Source organism: Triturus cristatus, chromosome 12, assembly GCF_964204655.1.
Source record: "Triturus cristatus chromosome 12, aTriCri1.1, whole genome shotgun sequence".
Classification (NCBI taxonomy): domain Eukaryota; kingdom Metazoa; phylum Chordata; class Amphibia; order Caudata; family Salamandridae; genus Triturus; species Triturus cristatus.
The window spans coordinates 84,146,290-84,159,232 of NC_140595.1; positions in this window are offsets into that span (position 1 = coordinate 84,146,290).

Consider the following 12,943-nt stretch of genomic DNA (forward strand, 5'->3'; position numbering starts at 1 on the left):
AGAAAACGCAAAAAGGTGCTGTGTGTTGTGGCGACAAGTGCATGCAAAAAGCCTTCCTCCCCTTCTTACTACCACTTTACTGAATATTCAAGTGGGAGGATTTTGTACTATGGGTGCAAGCACGCCAGAAAGGTGAAATGAGAAGCGTGAGTGTGTAAAGAGTCAAAATAGGGGAATCTTTTCAAAACACTGTGCATAAAAAGATGTAATTAAGAATTGTAAAGGCAGCTACTTGGAAGCTAGACACAGTATTCACTGGATGCACCGCGCATAAGAGAAAGTGTTTCCCTTCTAAAAACAAAGGTCTTACGTTGAAGTGCCACTTTTATTCATCAAAACATTAACCCAGCAGAGAATATATTCATCAGTTTGTTAATTCCAGAAAGACTATTCAAAACTACATCTGTAATCCGCCAAAAACAGTAACATAAAAATAGATGTTTATGACGCTCAATTATCTAGAAGGCAAACCCTCAAATGAGAAAAGTAATCGTGCAAGGATTTAAATTTCAAAATACAATTAAATGCAATGAAAGGGTGAAATTACATGGTCCTGGGGCACTGCACCAAGGCAGTTTAACTTGAGGGGGTGCTTCTGCAAAAATATGCCAAAATAGACGTGTAAACGACAGGGAACAATAGCTGTCTTATCTGTATGAAAGAAGAACCCCTTTGTTTAAGGAAAATTCAATATATAGCCTGGAAGTCTTATCAAAGTTTTGGCATTTAAAGACACATTTCTGAAGCGAAGAACAAACTCATATGGCAAATATCTTGCCAGGAACGCACATGTCAAGTTAGGAGGGACAACCATTAGTGCTTTGCAATAATGTTTCAGAATAAGGGCTATGCAGAGGAGAGAGAAAAAGACCATTCCATAGCACAATAAGAAATCAGAGCTTCAGCCAAAGATGCTCAAATAGAGGGCTGAAGGAGACCACACAGGCGTCAGTGACCCAAGGGGTCACTGCAGCAGGGTAGTCCGTTGAATGGATTACAGAGCAGATCTTTATACTCTTTTAATGACGCACAGTTGACCACAAAAGGACAACATTATCAGGTGCCTCTGACCTATAGGACATGACGTACTTGTGGTCACTTCTGGGAAAAAGGCTTATAAGCCAGGTACGAAAGTGAGAGACGCTAAATTGCAAATCGAGAGAAGATGACAGACTTTATATCTATTAAAGTACACCGCACGTAGCTGAAAAAGGAGAAGAACAGAGGACACCCATTACAAATATGGAGAGAGAAGTCAAAAAGGCGTTGGCTAGTGCCAGGCCTAAGGTAGAAAACCACAATGCAACGTGAGGAAGGAAGAAAAGTAGCTCCGCTTTTGGAAACTCGCAGTTGAAAAAAAGACACTGTTAAACGTTCAAACAATACAATCTACACCAAATAAGTGATTAAAATTCAGAACAAATTTGAGCTGCCAGATGCAGTCCCATAAACAAATATTTGTGGCACAAGGTGAGAGACGCCAGACTACATGTTTCAAAATATAAATGTGAGGAAATAGTTAAACAATTCGAGATATATTGTTGTGCACTACGTGGTCACTCATCTGAAAATGACCTGTGCTAATTAAATGTGGTGCTGAGCCACATGGATCAGACAGGGGCTAGGGGGCAAGGAAAATGATATAATACTATTTATTCACAAAAAAAGGCAACAGCTCTAATACATAAAAACAGTTACAATCCTAGTTATTATTGGTCTTACTAAATACACGAAAGGTCGGTGCGCCAGGATTGTGTACCGCTATTATTCTGTCATCTAGTATGTGCAGAACTACCCCAACTGACTCTTGTTCACTATAGCTCATCTGTATCTCTTAGTACTATATATATATATATATATTCTGCTCTCCTTATGTGTCAATAGTTAGGGAGGAGGCAGGGTGGTCAAGTATAAGCTTGTCCCCTAATGCCTCTTTGATTGTTAAATAAAATGCCTCTTTAATCTCCCGTTTATCTGGGCCGTTATAAACTCCTTCTGGTGAGAAGTCAGATCACTTCAGTTATCAGTGGCATATCAATGCATGTGGGAGTACAAAAAGCATTTACATTCCTCCCTAGTTATTGAATCTCACTAATAAACCAATCTTCTGCATTTGGCAGTGATCTTCTGTTACAATGGTAACCCTACCTAGCAGGTCTTATCCTAATAAAACGATACAGACCAGTCAACATCAATTTAACATAACCATCATGTTCTTATATATTCAATATTCATCTGCATATCATAAAACATATCATCAAAAAATACAAATAACAAAATAACTGTGCACGTAAATAATATGGCCTTACTAAAAGCAGCTTCTGTGTCAGCCAGTGACCCTTACTGCAGTGCCCATATAAGCACCAACCACAATAAAGTGCAATTGCTTCACTTTAATGAGCCTCTGTATGCATTATCAGACGGTAACCTGAAGTCATGCAGTCATGAAATTCTACATGTGTTTCACGAAAGAAGTAAGTCAGGCACGTTCAGAGTGTCTATTCTCAGACAATGACTGCATACCTTGCCCTCTGAAGAACAAAAATAGAACACGTGCTTCCTATTTACAAAATGGCGCACGCACAAAAGGGAAACTGTCACAGAACTACCAAAAACTCAAAACATCCAATAAACCATCCCGGGGAACCTCTTAAAATCCTCATAATCCAGGCGATATCCGTTATCCAGTAGCTAAGTGGACCGACAATATCCAACCTCTTTCCTACCTTGTATTGATGTAGGAGAGCCTCCACTGTATCCACACAGCACTCGGTGGAGCACTTTTTTATTGCTGAAAGAATACGATAGTAAATCGAATCTCTCCTTCTCTTCTACCAGGCCGACCCGTAGCCCCCTGATAAAGAGGCGCTCTCTGTTTCACTATATACAGAGAGACCCAACAGCAAGCTATACCAAAAAGAATAGCATTGAAAAGACTGCAGACATAAACAGCCTCTCCTTATCCCTTATTCTTTTTACTTTTTTATTGTCTTTCTTCTATGCCTGTTTTCCTACAAAAACAATGTAAAAATGTAAAATGTAAAAATGTAATAATAAAAAAGAGCTAAATAAGCCCGTGAAAGGCGCAAGACGCAGCCTTCTCCTCCGGGCACTCAAGGCAAAAACAATAGCACACACATCTATATATAACAAAAGGAAACAATAAACCAACAATTTCCTGACCGTACTGTCCAGCTCAGAATTCCATGCCGCACACACAAGCCTCCCCAGTTAAAAATGTCCTTAGCGCGAGGCCAACCAGACAGGAGACAGGAAAGAACTGAGAGCCGAGAAAAACACAGAAGCCTCACAAGCGCTCCTTTCATAAACCGTCACCAAAGCGTCACCTCACGTCAGGTAGCCTAATACTCACCCGAGTGCTTGTACTCAAAGGCGTCGGCCAGAAAGGAGTCACGAGTGCTCAGTCTGCGTCCCCTCGAACCCAGCCGTTACTGCCCCCGTCTGCAGGCACTGCCAATCCGAGTCACGGAACCAAAATGTTGGAGGGAGGATTCATTACGGGTCAAGGAAGCTAGGGGCGGTACTCAGAGCCCCGGGAGCCACCACAGAACTGAGCAGGAGAGTTAGTCAGGGACAAAAGGGGCACCTTAATTTGAACCGGGGTGCCTAGGAATGCTTGCTCTAAAATTGAAGAAAATAGACATGTGAGACATGGAATTGGAGGCAGAATACAATGGCAGTTTAATGAGAAGATGCAACTTCAAAGAAACTGCAAGACAAAGGCATAAAATACAGAATACAGAATTCAGATAATCACATGGAGCTCATCATGATACCCTCTGTATCTGCACTATTGTACTGTCAGAGAAAGAGAACGCATCTATAAGTGTAATTGAAGAAACAGGTTACACCAAGGAGAAATGTTTCAGAGTATAAGAACTCTGTTACCTAGGAACTCTCACGTTTACTCTAGAGCAAGCATTCCTGCAATTACAATGAATACATTATGTGAATACAAAAAAGGAGAAACAAATAAAGAGAACAATAATTAAACATAACAGAACATTTCATATGGGTAAAATACAACATAATGCTAAGCAGACGCAAGAGCTTCTTTTGCTCTTGGGGAAAACTCTACGCAGTCCGTAACCCACATACAGACAGCGAGGTAGTCCGCTTGATGTTTGTGAGTGCTCCCTATTTATACTGTTTTCTGGGCTCCTTTGCACGCAACTTCTACCTACGTAAGTTACCCAAATAGCTTCGTCTGCAGTATTTACCAGACATGTCGTCATTTACCCACTTAATGCTGACAATGAACTAGGTGAAAAAGTCAGTGTCTCAGGCCAATCGCTAGTCGTAAATTTCGCAGAGCAAGCAGAAACTATAAGCAGACATTGTACGCGACTCAGAAAATATAAACAGATATTGTGCGCGAATTGAATATGGACACATATAAATCTCCTCAGTTCTCCTAACTTGACACTCTGCGGTTGCCACTTCCCTTAAAAGCGGGACCCCCGCTCAGGAAACAAGTGCCATGCCAGGATGCAGCTTACTGTATGTCGAAGTCTCAAGGGGATGCTGAACTTTGATTCCGATCACAGAGCACGGTAGGGTGGGGGCTACTAGTTTGGAGCGGGAAACCTCGCAGAAAGAGGAACTGAATATGAGTTGGGTCAGACCTGCCATCAGCCTGCAATACACTAAAACGGCAGAGCTATGGTCAATGTAACAAAGGCCTATATTTCGAAATGAAGGGCCTACACAGCAGTTTCATGCTGGCCAAGTGGGAGGGATGTCCCAGGGTGACTATATAGCAACACAGGACCCACTGGTCAATTTAATACGGCCTACAAATTAGGCTGGCAGGGCAAGGACAAGGGTCTCATAATTCAGGTGTGGCCAGAACGGGCCAGGGGCCCCCTATGATACAAAACCTACCCTCTCTCACCATACAGTTTTAAAACTCAAATCCCAACATACCACATTCCTTTATTGTAAGATATGAATGGACTTATCTGTGCTTGAGCAGCAACAAAAGAGGAAGATGGCTGCCGGTTCGAATATTATATGCAAGTTCAATGTTCTAGAGTTTTTATGGTGTTTGATTCTAGTGTTTGTTGCTGCTGTGTTTGAGAGCATTAAAGATAATATGCATAATATTGGCCTCCGGGCCTTGCCATAAAATCACACATACAGTCAGGCAACCACAGATGAACATCAGCCTTGCGCACCACGTGACATTTTTTTTACTGTATCACAAATGATTTACCTTTAGTTTCAAATCCGTTATTCATATGAATTTATTCAGGATACAAAAGACAGCTTTAACAGCACAACATTTCTTAATCAATCTAAGCATTCTTGAATTTATGTTTTGTGGTTCGCCAGTTTTTTTAATTTGTCCATTAGTTCATACTGTTCAAATGATTAAATGTTTATAAATACATGGATTATACTTTAATTGTAAACTCATGTTCTGTCTAAAACATTCACTGTTTAGTGTTATCATTCAGCAAGTAGATGTACAAGAATATTTGGATCAGGAATTAATACAGATATTTATGTTTCTATACTACAAAAAGCAAAGGGTATATTTTAGCTTTGACTGAAAAATAGCTATGTTCCCGTTTATGCGTGGAATATTACAGCGGTGTGCCAGGGACGGCTCCTCCACTAGGGCGGAGGAGCGTCGCCCCACTGCTTCTCGCAGTGCGAGAAGCAGAAACATTACATGGTAATAACTTTCGTAATTACCATTTTTTGTTTGGTTGCAGGCAGCCAGTTGGTGGGCTACTCTGAGAGCAGGAGAGGAGTGGTGTGCCTGCCCACTCCTGGGGCCGCCCAAACCAGTCATGCACACTCTGCCCTTCTCCATGCAGGCTGCAATGCAGCCTACATGGGGAAAATGGCCTCCCCATAAGCCCCTGGCTGGGCGGCGGCCCGACCAATCACAACGCTGCTTGCAGCGTTGCGATTGGCTTAGGGGAGGGAGGGAGCCTGGCTGCCTGCTCCTGTTTCCTGTTCCTGTTCCTGGAGAGCAGGAGAGCAGAGAATATGCAGGACCCGGCTGGCAGAAAGGTAAGTTTAATTATATATATATGTATTTTTCAATTAAATTACCCCCTGCGCGACCCCCCCCCTTCCCCACACACCCTCCCACCCCCACCCGCGAGTCATGCCAGCCACGACTGGTGACATCACTTCCTCTGCTGTGATCTCACTGCATGGGACTTAATATTGAACTGTTCGTGCCAACTAGTCCCTAACTATTTTTAGGGCTGTTAACTGCGCCTGCCTTAAAGTTTTGAATTTTGCTCTTTTGTGTTCTTGCTGCACTCCTCACGTAGTAGTACAATACTACAAGAGAATCTCAAGAAAAGAAAATAGATGACCATCTTGATGTAGAACATTGGACCACGACTAGGGCCACTGGAATTATGCGATCGGGTGGCCTCTGCGATTTACGCATTAATATAGATTTGCCACATAGTGAATCATTTGCTGCATAATCTGTAGATTTTAACCAAAAAAAAAGTGTTTCGAGCTCAAACGGTTCAAGAGTTACTAAAAATGTAACGACGTGATGCTGCGCAGTGGCAGGCCCTGTGCAGAGTTGGACTGGTCACCTTTCTGTTGCTTATTGCTAACTTTTGGTGTTAAACTAGTACTAAAGAGGTGCAAATAATGCCCCGACAGTGTTAACAAGTTTAAAAGTGACAAAATAATGAAATAATACTACTACAAAATGTGCCGCATAATTTGCCTTTTCTTGGCCACTACATTTACTGAACCCTGCCACATAATTTGCCCCTCCACTGCTGCATGATTCCAGTGGCCCTGATCCATGACACAGCCTGGGCCCTGCAGCCCTGGTCCATAGAGATGCAGCCTCCAAACATGGGCGGGAGGGGGGGGGATTATCCCCCAGGAGGCTGGGAAGAAGTTGAGTGGTCTTTGCCCTTGTGTGACAAGGCTTGACACCTGCTCTTACCTCCCTTAAATATCTGCGCCTTGAAGACCACCTGGGATGTCAGCCATGTGATTCATTTATGTGGGCTGTGTTGTATAGCGGGTTGAGGCAGTGTAAGCCTACAGGAAACCCAACAAGCATTGGCATAGCCAATAGGTCTCGCCTTTGGGACCTTATAAGTGTTTAGCCATGCAACAGTTGCATAACTAAATACTTATAAGGTCCCAAAAGCGAGACCTATTGGCTATGCCAAGCGGCCGTGCGGCCGCGAAAGTGATCGCGATCACGATCAAACATCAAAGTGGCCGTGCGGCCGCGAAAGTGAAAGTAATCGCGGTAAAGCGCGGCACCGCGCACATGCACTGTAGCTCTAGGCTGGCCTGGTAGCACTTTTTGGAGCCCTCTCAAAAAGTCTCGCCAGACCAGCGCATGCGCTGGGTCAGGCGTGACCTAAAAAACAACAGGCAGAGCTCAGAAAATACACTTATCAGCAAAAAGAGCTCACAAAATACACTTTCAACAAAAACATATAATTTAATATAAAATCCATAAATAGAAACATGCAGAGTGGTCCAAATGCTTCCTCATAGTTCTAGTGATATTTACAAGCCTCTCTTCATTTATATTCCCAAAACCTCTGTATATTCACGGGTCCCCCTTACATATTCTTATATTACATCTTTAAGTTGATTTGGCATGAATATTTTGAAGGTGTACAACAATGCGTCAAACATTCTACTGCACTACTTGCTTGTCTCTTGTGTGCAGGAAAATAATGGAAACCTGTTCCTTTTAGTGCACCAGAAGGTGGGGTTTAAAACCATCTGTTTGTTGCCTGGGAAGCAGAATGGTTCTGTAGAAGTGAAGCTTTTTCAGATGGTATCTGCACCATGCAGCTAGCAAGGGGCCCCTCATTGCAGCCACATAAAGGATTTTTTATCTGTCACAGGGAGAATGCTCCTGCGACAATGGTCAATGGCAGACCTGGAGAGCATATTAACATTTTAAGGAATTTTCATAATTGGAAGCCAAATAGCCGTGGAGGCGTAAATCACACTATTCTTTTCATTGGATGAAGTTGTTTAAATTGTGGAAAATAACTCTAGGTGACATCCTTGACCTGAAATATGTTTTTTTTTTCTTTAAAACTCTTTTTTATTGAGTCATCAAATGAGATAATTACATTCGTTACAGAGGAACAAGAGTATAGATTGATCAATATAATAGTTTTCGCGCAGGTGACTTCTGTATGACATTTATGATACAAAAAGATAAACGATTCAGGTCTGTAAACGTCTGAAATATAGGTTTTTGAAACAAAGAATTTTTGGACAATACCAATATATACATATATATATTTCGATATATGTCTATTGCACTCTCTCTCTATATATATATATATATATGTATATATATATATATATATACACATACATATATATATATTTATCTCTCTCTCTATATATATATATATATATAGAGAGAGAGAGAGAGAAAATATATATTTGTATATATATATATAGATATAGATACACACACACACACGATGTGCAGACAACTATTTTCACTCTCAGCAATATACAAGGCTAAAATCCCTTTCAGCATTTAAAATGCAGCCCTCTGGTTCTGTTCGAGGTGGAACCTCACCATTAATCCATGAATATGGCGACAGTTTGCAAACCGGAGGCGCGTTCCCAGCGGCGGATTTCTTTCTGTACTCTGTGAGCTTAGATCACTAGCAGCGGGGTGCCGATATTAAAAACGTGCTGGCCTTCGCTCCCCGCCGCCAGCAGGGGTAGGTGGATTAAAGCGCTGGATTATGTCAGAACACTTAAAGGCGCGGTATGGCTAAATTATGAACCAAGTGTGCGTGTTTTCTTTTAATATATCTTTAAGTGTGTGATAACGCTTTGGCGGAGGTGCGCCGCGCTCAACATGCAGTTTCAGGAGCTCCGCTCCATTGAAAAGGGAAATTATATTTGCAGACTTTTAAGAGCTGTGAGAGTTTGCTGGGCCAGCTGTGTTTCTGTTGATTTCTGGGCCCAGCTGTGCCTTTTGCATGCTTCTGGGACCAGAGGGGAACATGTTGCTGCTGGGGGCAGCTGTTTATGAAATTAACAGAGTAAAAGTGATTACCATTGGATCTGGTGAGGATAATCCCCCCCGGCGTAAAACAAAGAAATGATCTTGCTGTTAAACGTGACACTAATCCCACTTCTGACACCAATGCGACGCCGCGATAGACGATCCCTGTGTTAAATGCTTGGTGGACACGGAGCAGGGCTGGAGGCCGAAACCCGACATGAGCTCAGTCGAGAGGGACAAGGCCCGGGTGTTTATCGGGCTTCCTATTCAATTAGTCGTGAAAATGGGATGTTTGCTTGATTTAGGAAACTGATTAACTCACTCGTTCCTTCAATTACCGACCGCTTGGGCGGCACCTGTCAATTTAATGCAGCGGAACTAACCAACAAAAAATGATTTCTGTTACCGATCCATCTTACTTAGGAGGAAAACAGCCCTGAAATAATCTTAGGCGGGCGCTGTTTTTCGGAATGTCCCTGAATCTTGGAGGTCAGGAGTCTGGAGCGCCGCGTTCTCAGTGGCTAAGTCTCCCACGTGACATCTGAAAACCTTAAAGGTCTTCTGAAAACCATAAAGGTCTTCTGAAAACCTTAAAGGTCTTCTGAAAACCATAGAGATCTTCTGGAAACCTTAAAGGTCTTCTGAAAACCTTAAAGGTCTGAGAATTAGCTACAGAGGTAATTTGCATGAACATATTTGCTATGCAGTTGGGACTCAACTGGAGAGCCAAGCCAGTTGTATGTCTCTGTATCAGATAATTGACCCAACTTTGAGTTTTTTTGTAGCAGAATTGTGGCAACAAGTAATGTCAAAGCCAACAGGTCCGGCTTTGAGCTATATGCACATCAATTCTTTGTATCTTTCATTTGTGTAATACTGTGAGCTTGCAGAACGGTATTGTTAAAGTTGTGGTGGGTGTAACAAAGAAGAGGTGAAAACACAGGTCTTATTAGGAATTCTGCCTACAGACAATTCATGATTCTAAGGATGCCAAAGGGATTCAAATGTACTCAAGTACTTAGTGTGTTTCCCAAAATATACAAGTGATATCTAGAAAACTTGTCAATAACTTCACTGTTCATCGCCATTTTAGATGCATTTTAAAATGAGCCATTCTAGACAATCGCTGCGTGGTATCGCAGTTGCTGTCATTCTAGAGCCAGTTGCTGTCTGTGCTTCGTGTGGGACTATCCCATCCCATACCTCAAAAAAACACATCATATACATAAAAAATGCCTTCGGAAATAGTCTGATTCACAAAAGATGGACATGTTGAACAGTCATTGGATGTTTTATTCTGTGTAACGTGGATTTTTGTCTAAATTCATTTATGTCTAATTGTAGATGAAATATAATATGTGTTTTGTATATGTTTTGTAAATAATAGAGAAGTGTGTATTGTTGTTCCTTATCCAACACCAAAAAATCTTTTTGTGGACATAACAAAAATATTTTAATATTGATATGATTAAATCATTGGATCATTATATTGAATAGTTTGGTCTTGCTGTGATTGATAGTGGTTGAATGTCCAGCTAGCTTTTTTCTCTTTTGTGAATCTTAATATTGACCCTGTCTAGCTGGATGGTATAGGGACCACCCCGTTCCTTATATATTCGGAAATAGTCTGGCACAACATTCTGCCTGTGTATCTTTTTTTAATTAACGCCAATTATAGACCTAAAGCTGTACACCCCCAACCGAACAACCAGTTAAACGACGTTTAGTAGCTTTTGAAACCAAACACAAAGAATAACCCTGCAACTTTGGGGAAACAATGTACCAAACCCCATCTAGACGTACGCTCTGGAGTGTGAGCAACTGCAGGATGTGTCTGACCCCCAACTCTCTGGACTATAAAGAAATTCTACCAGATGGGAACCATCCCAATCTCACTATGGACCCGTCTGCCTCTGGGATCCGGATACAGCACTTGAAGCCACAACCTCCAGAAGGCTGTCACAAATCTGGGACCTCTGAGACAGTCCTTTGGGCCTGTGTGCAGCCCCCTCGCCCCTCGTTCTTCCCACCATCCTGGGACTTGGTCAGTGATTTAGATGCTTCAGTGCTTGGCTAGACCAAATATAAGGAATGCAAAGAATCATGTTAGAGGGACCTGGTACTATGAAGGCAGTTCGAATCCTTGCCTCTCAGTGGTATAGTCTGTACAATCCAGTGATATTGAGGAACCTTGAGAAATAGTCCCTCCATTGTTAATAGTTAATAACTTATGATTTTTTTCTGCTGTTTCCAAAGTCTTTGAGATACTTGACCCTTGAAGAGTCTGAGCTAGAGTCTAAAAAGGGCACAATTACTCAAAACCTAAAAAAATACTCCTGTATTCCCTGCCCAGGGTGGTGGCCTTTCTAGATGCTGAAGTCCAGAAAAGAAGCTCCACCCTTAAATAGGGTGATCATATGACTTCCTCTAACCGCCGACACGTTTCAGCTCCTGAATATTCTATTAACCTTCATCATATGGCCCTAAAATTCAAATAATTCGTAGTGAATCAAGGCTGCAGCTCCCATAATGCATTACTTGGCTAAATTATAGCAGAGTACTGGAAATGTTGCGTCACAGCAACGTGGAATCTTCTGAGCACTGTTATCATATCTAATTTGCACTACAAATTTCCTGGTATTAAGGTTAGAGCAGTGCTTTAAATGGGCCGGTACTGAGTACCAGCACTTTTTTATTTTGAGAGGGAGAGTACCGGCACTTGTCAAGAGAGACGTAATACTTTTAATTGGACAGTACCGGCACTTCATAGAAACAAGCCGGTACTCTGATACAGGGTACCTGCACTTCTATTTCTCCATTTTAAGCACTGGGTTGGAGCCTCAGCTCAACGCCTAGTGCAATTAGAAGTGATATCTAAGGCATGAGAGGAGATGCAACGCTGCAAAGTGAAGTATTTATCAAATCTTTGCAGTGTTCACAAACTTCGTGAAAAGTTTAAAGAAACAAAAATACTAGCTAAAGGCGACTTAGTTAAAATAAAATGTAATGGTTAAAAAATTATCGTGCATAAAAACGCATTGGTAGGAAAATTGTAAACACATTTTCGCACGAATTTTCAAACACTGGCAGAGTTTTGCAAAGTTTATTAGCAACTTTGTGAAGTTTGATGGTGGCAAAGTTCACAAAACAGATGAAAAATAACATTTTCCCCATCGACAGCACACACAATAGCTTGGCCACGTAACAATAAAGGGACAGAGATATAATAAAATACTTGTTTGGCTAAACCATGAAAGGGGACGCTGCCTGCCCTGCATTGTAAACGAGGGATGGAAGTTGGTTTTGGTGAGCGCCCTGAAACAGGGTGCCCCGGATAAATCCATCCAACATGCGAGGTATGCCGCAAGAAGAGTTACTAGGTGTTTAAGCCCTGGTATCAGTGCTTAATTTGTAATAAAAATTTGTGCCGGGGCCCTCGTCAGGAGGCCACTGAAGCTTTAACCACCCATTGCCCGTGCCAGTGATGTCAACGACAATACATACACAGCTACTAAACATAACACTCCTACAAGTGTGATAATTCAGACTATTCCAGGCCCCCAAAGCTGGCTTGGGCGGCAGGAATTAATCGTTTTAAGGAATATTGAATTAATTAACAGCTGCTGTTCTGCTCATCTCTAAATTACACAGACAACGCCACCATATGGTAGACTGTCATAAGTGCCGGTGTTTACAATTAAGTGCTGGTGCCTAGCACCGCAAACCACCGGCTCAAATTAAGCACTGCCTGGTATCCTTGTCATGTCCCACCTACTTCAGTGGAAATTTCCTACACACTTATTGCAAGTGACCTTTTTTAAAATTTTAGCAGAGCAATCTTCAGTTGAACTTTAACCTTTTGTTGATCCTACATGGGTCCCCCTCCACTATGCCCGTAAATCGGTTCACCCCGCAGTTGTG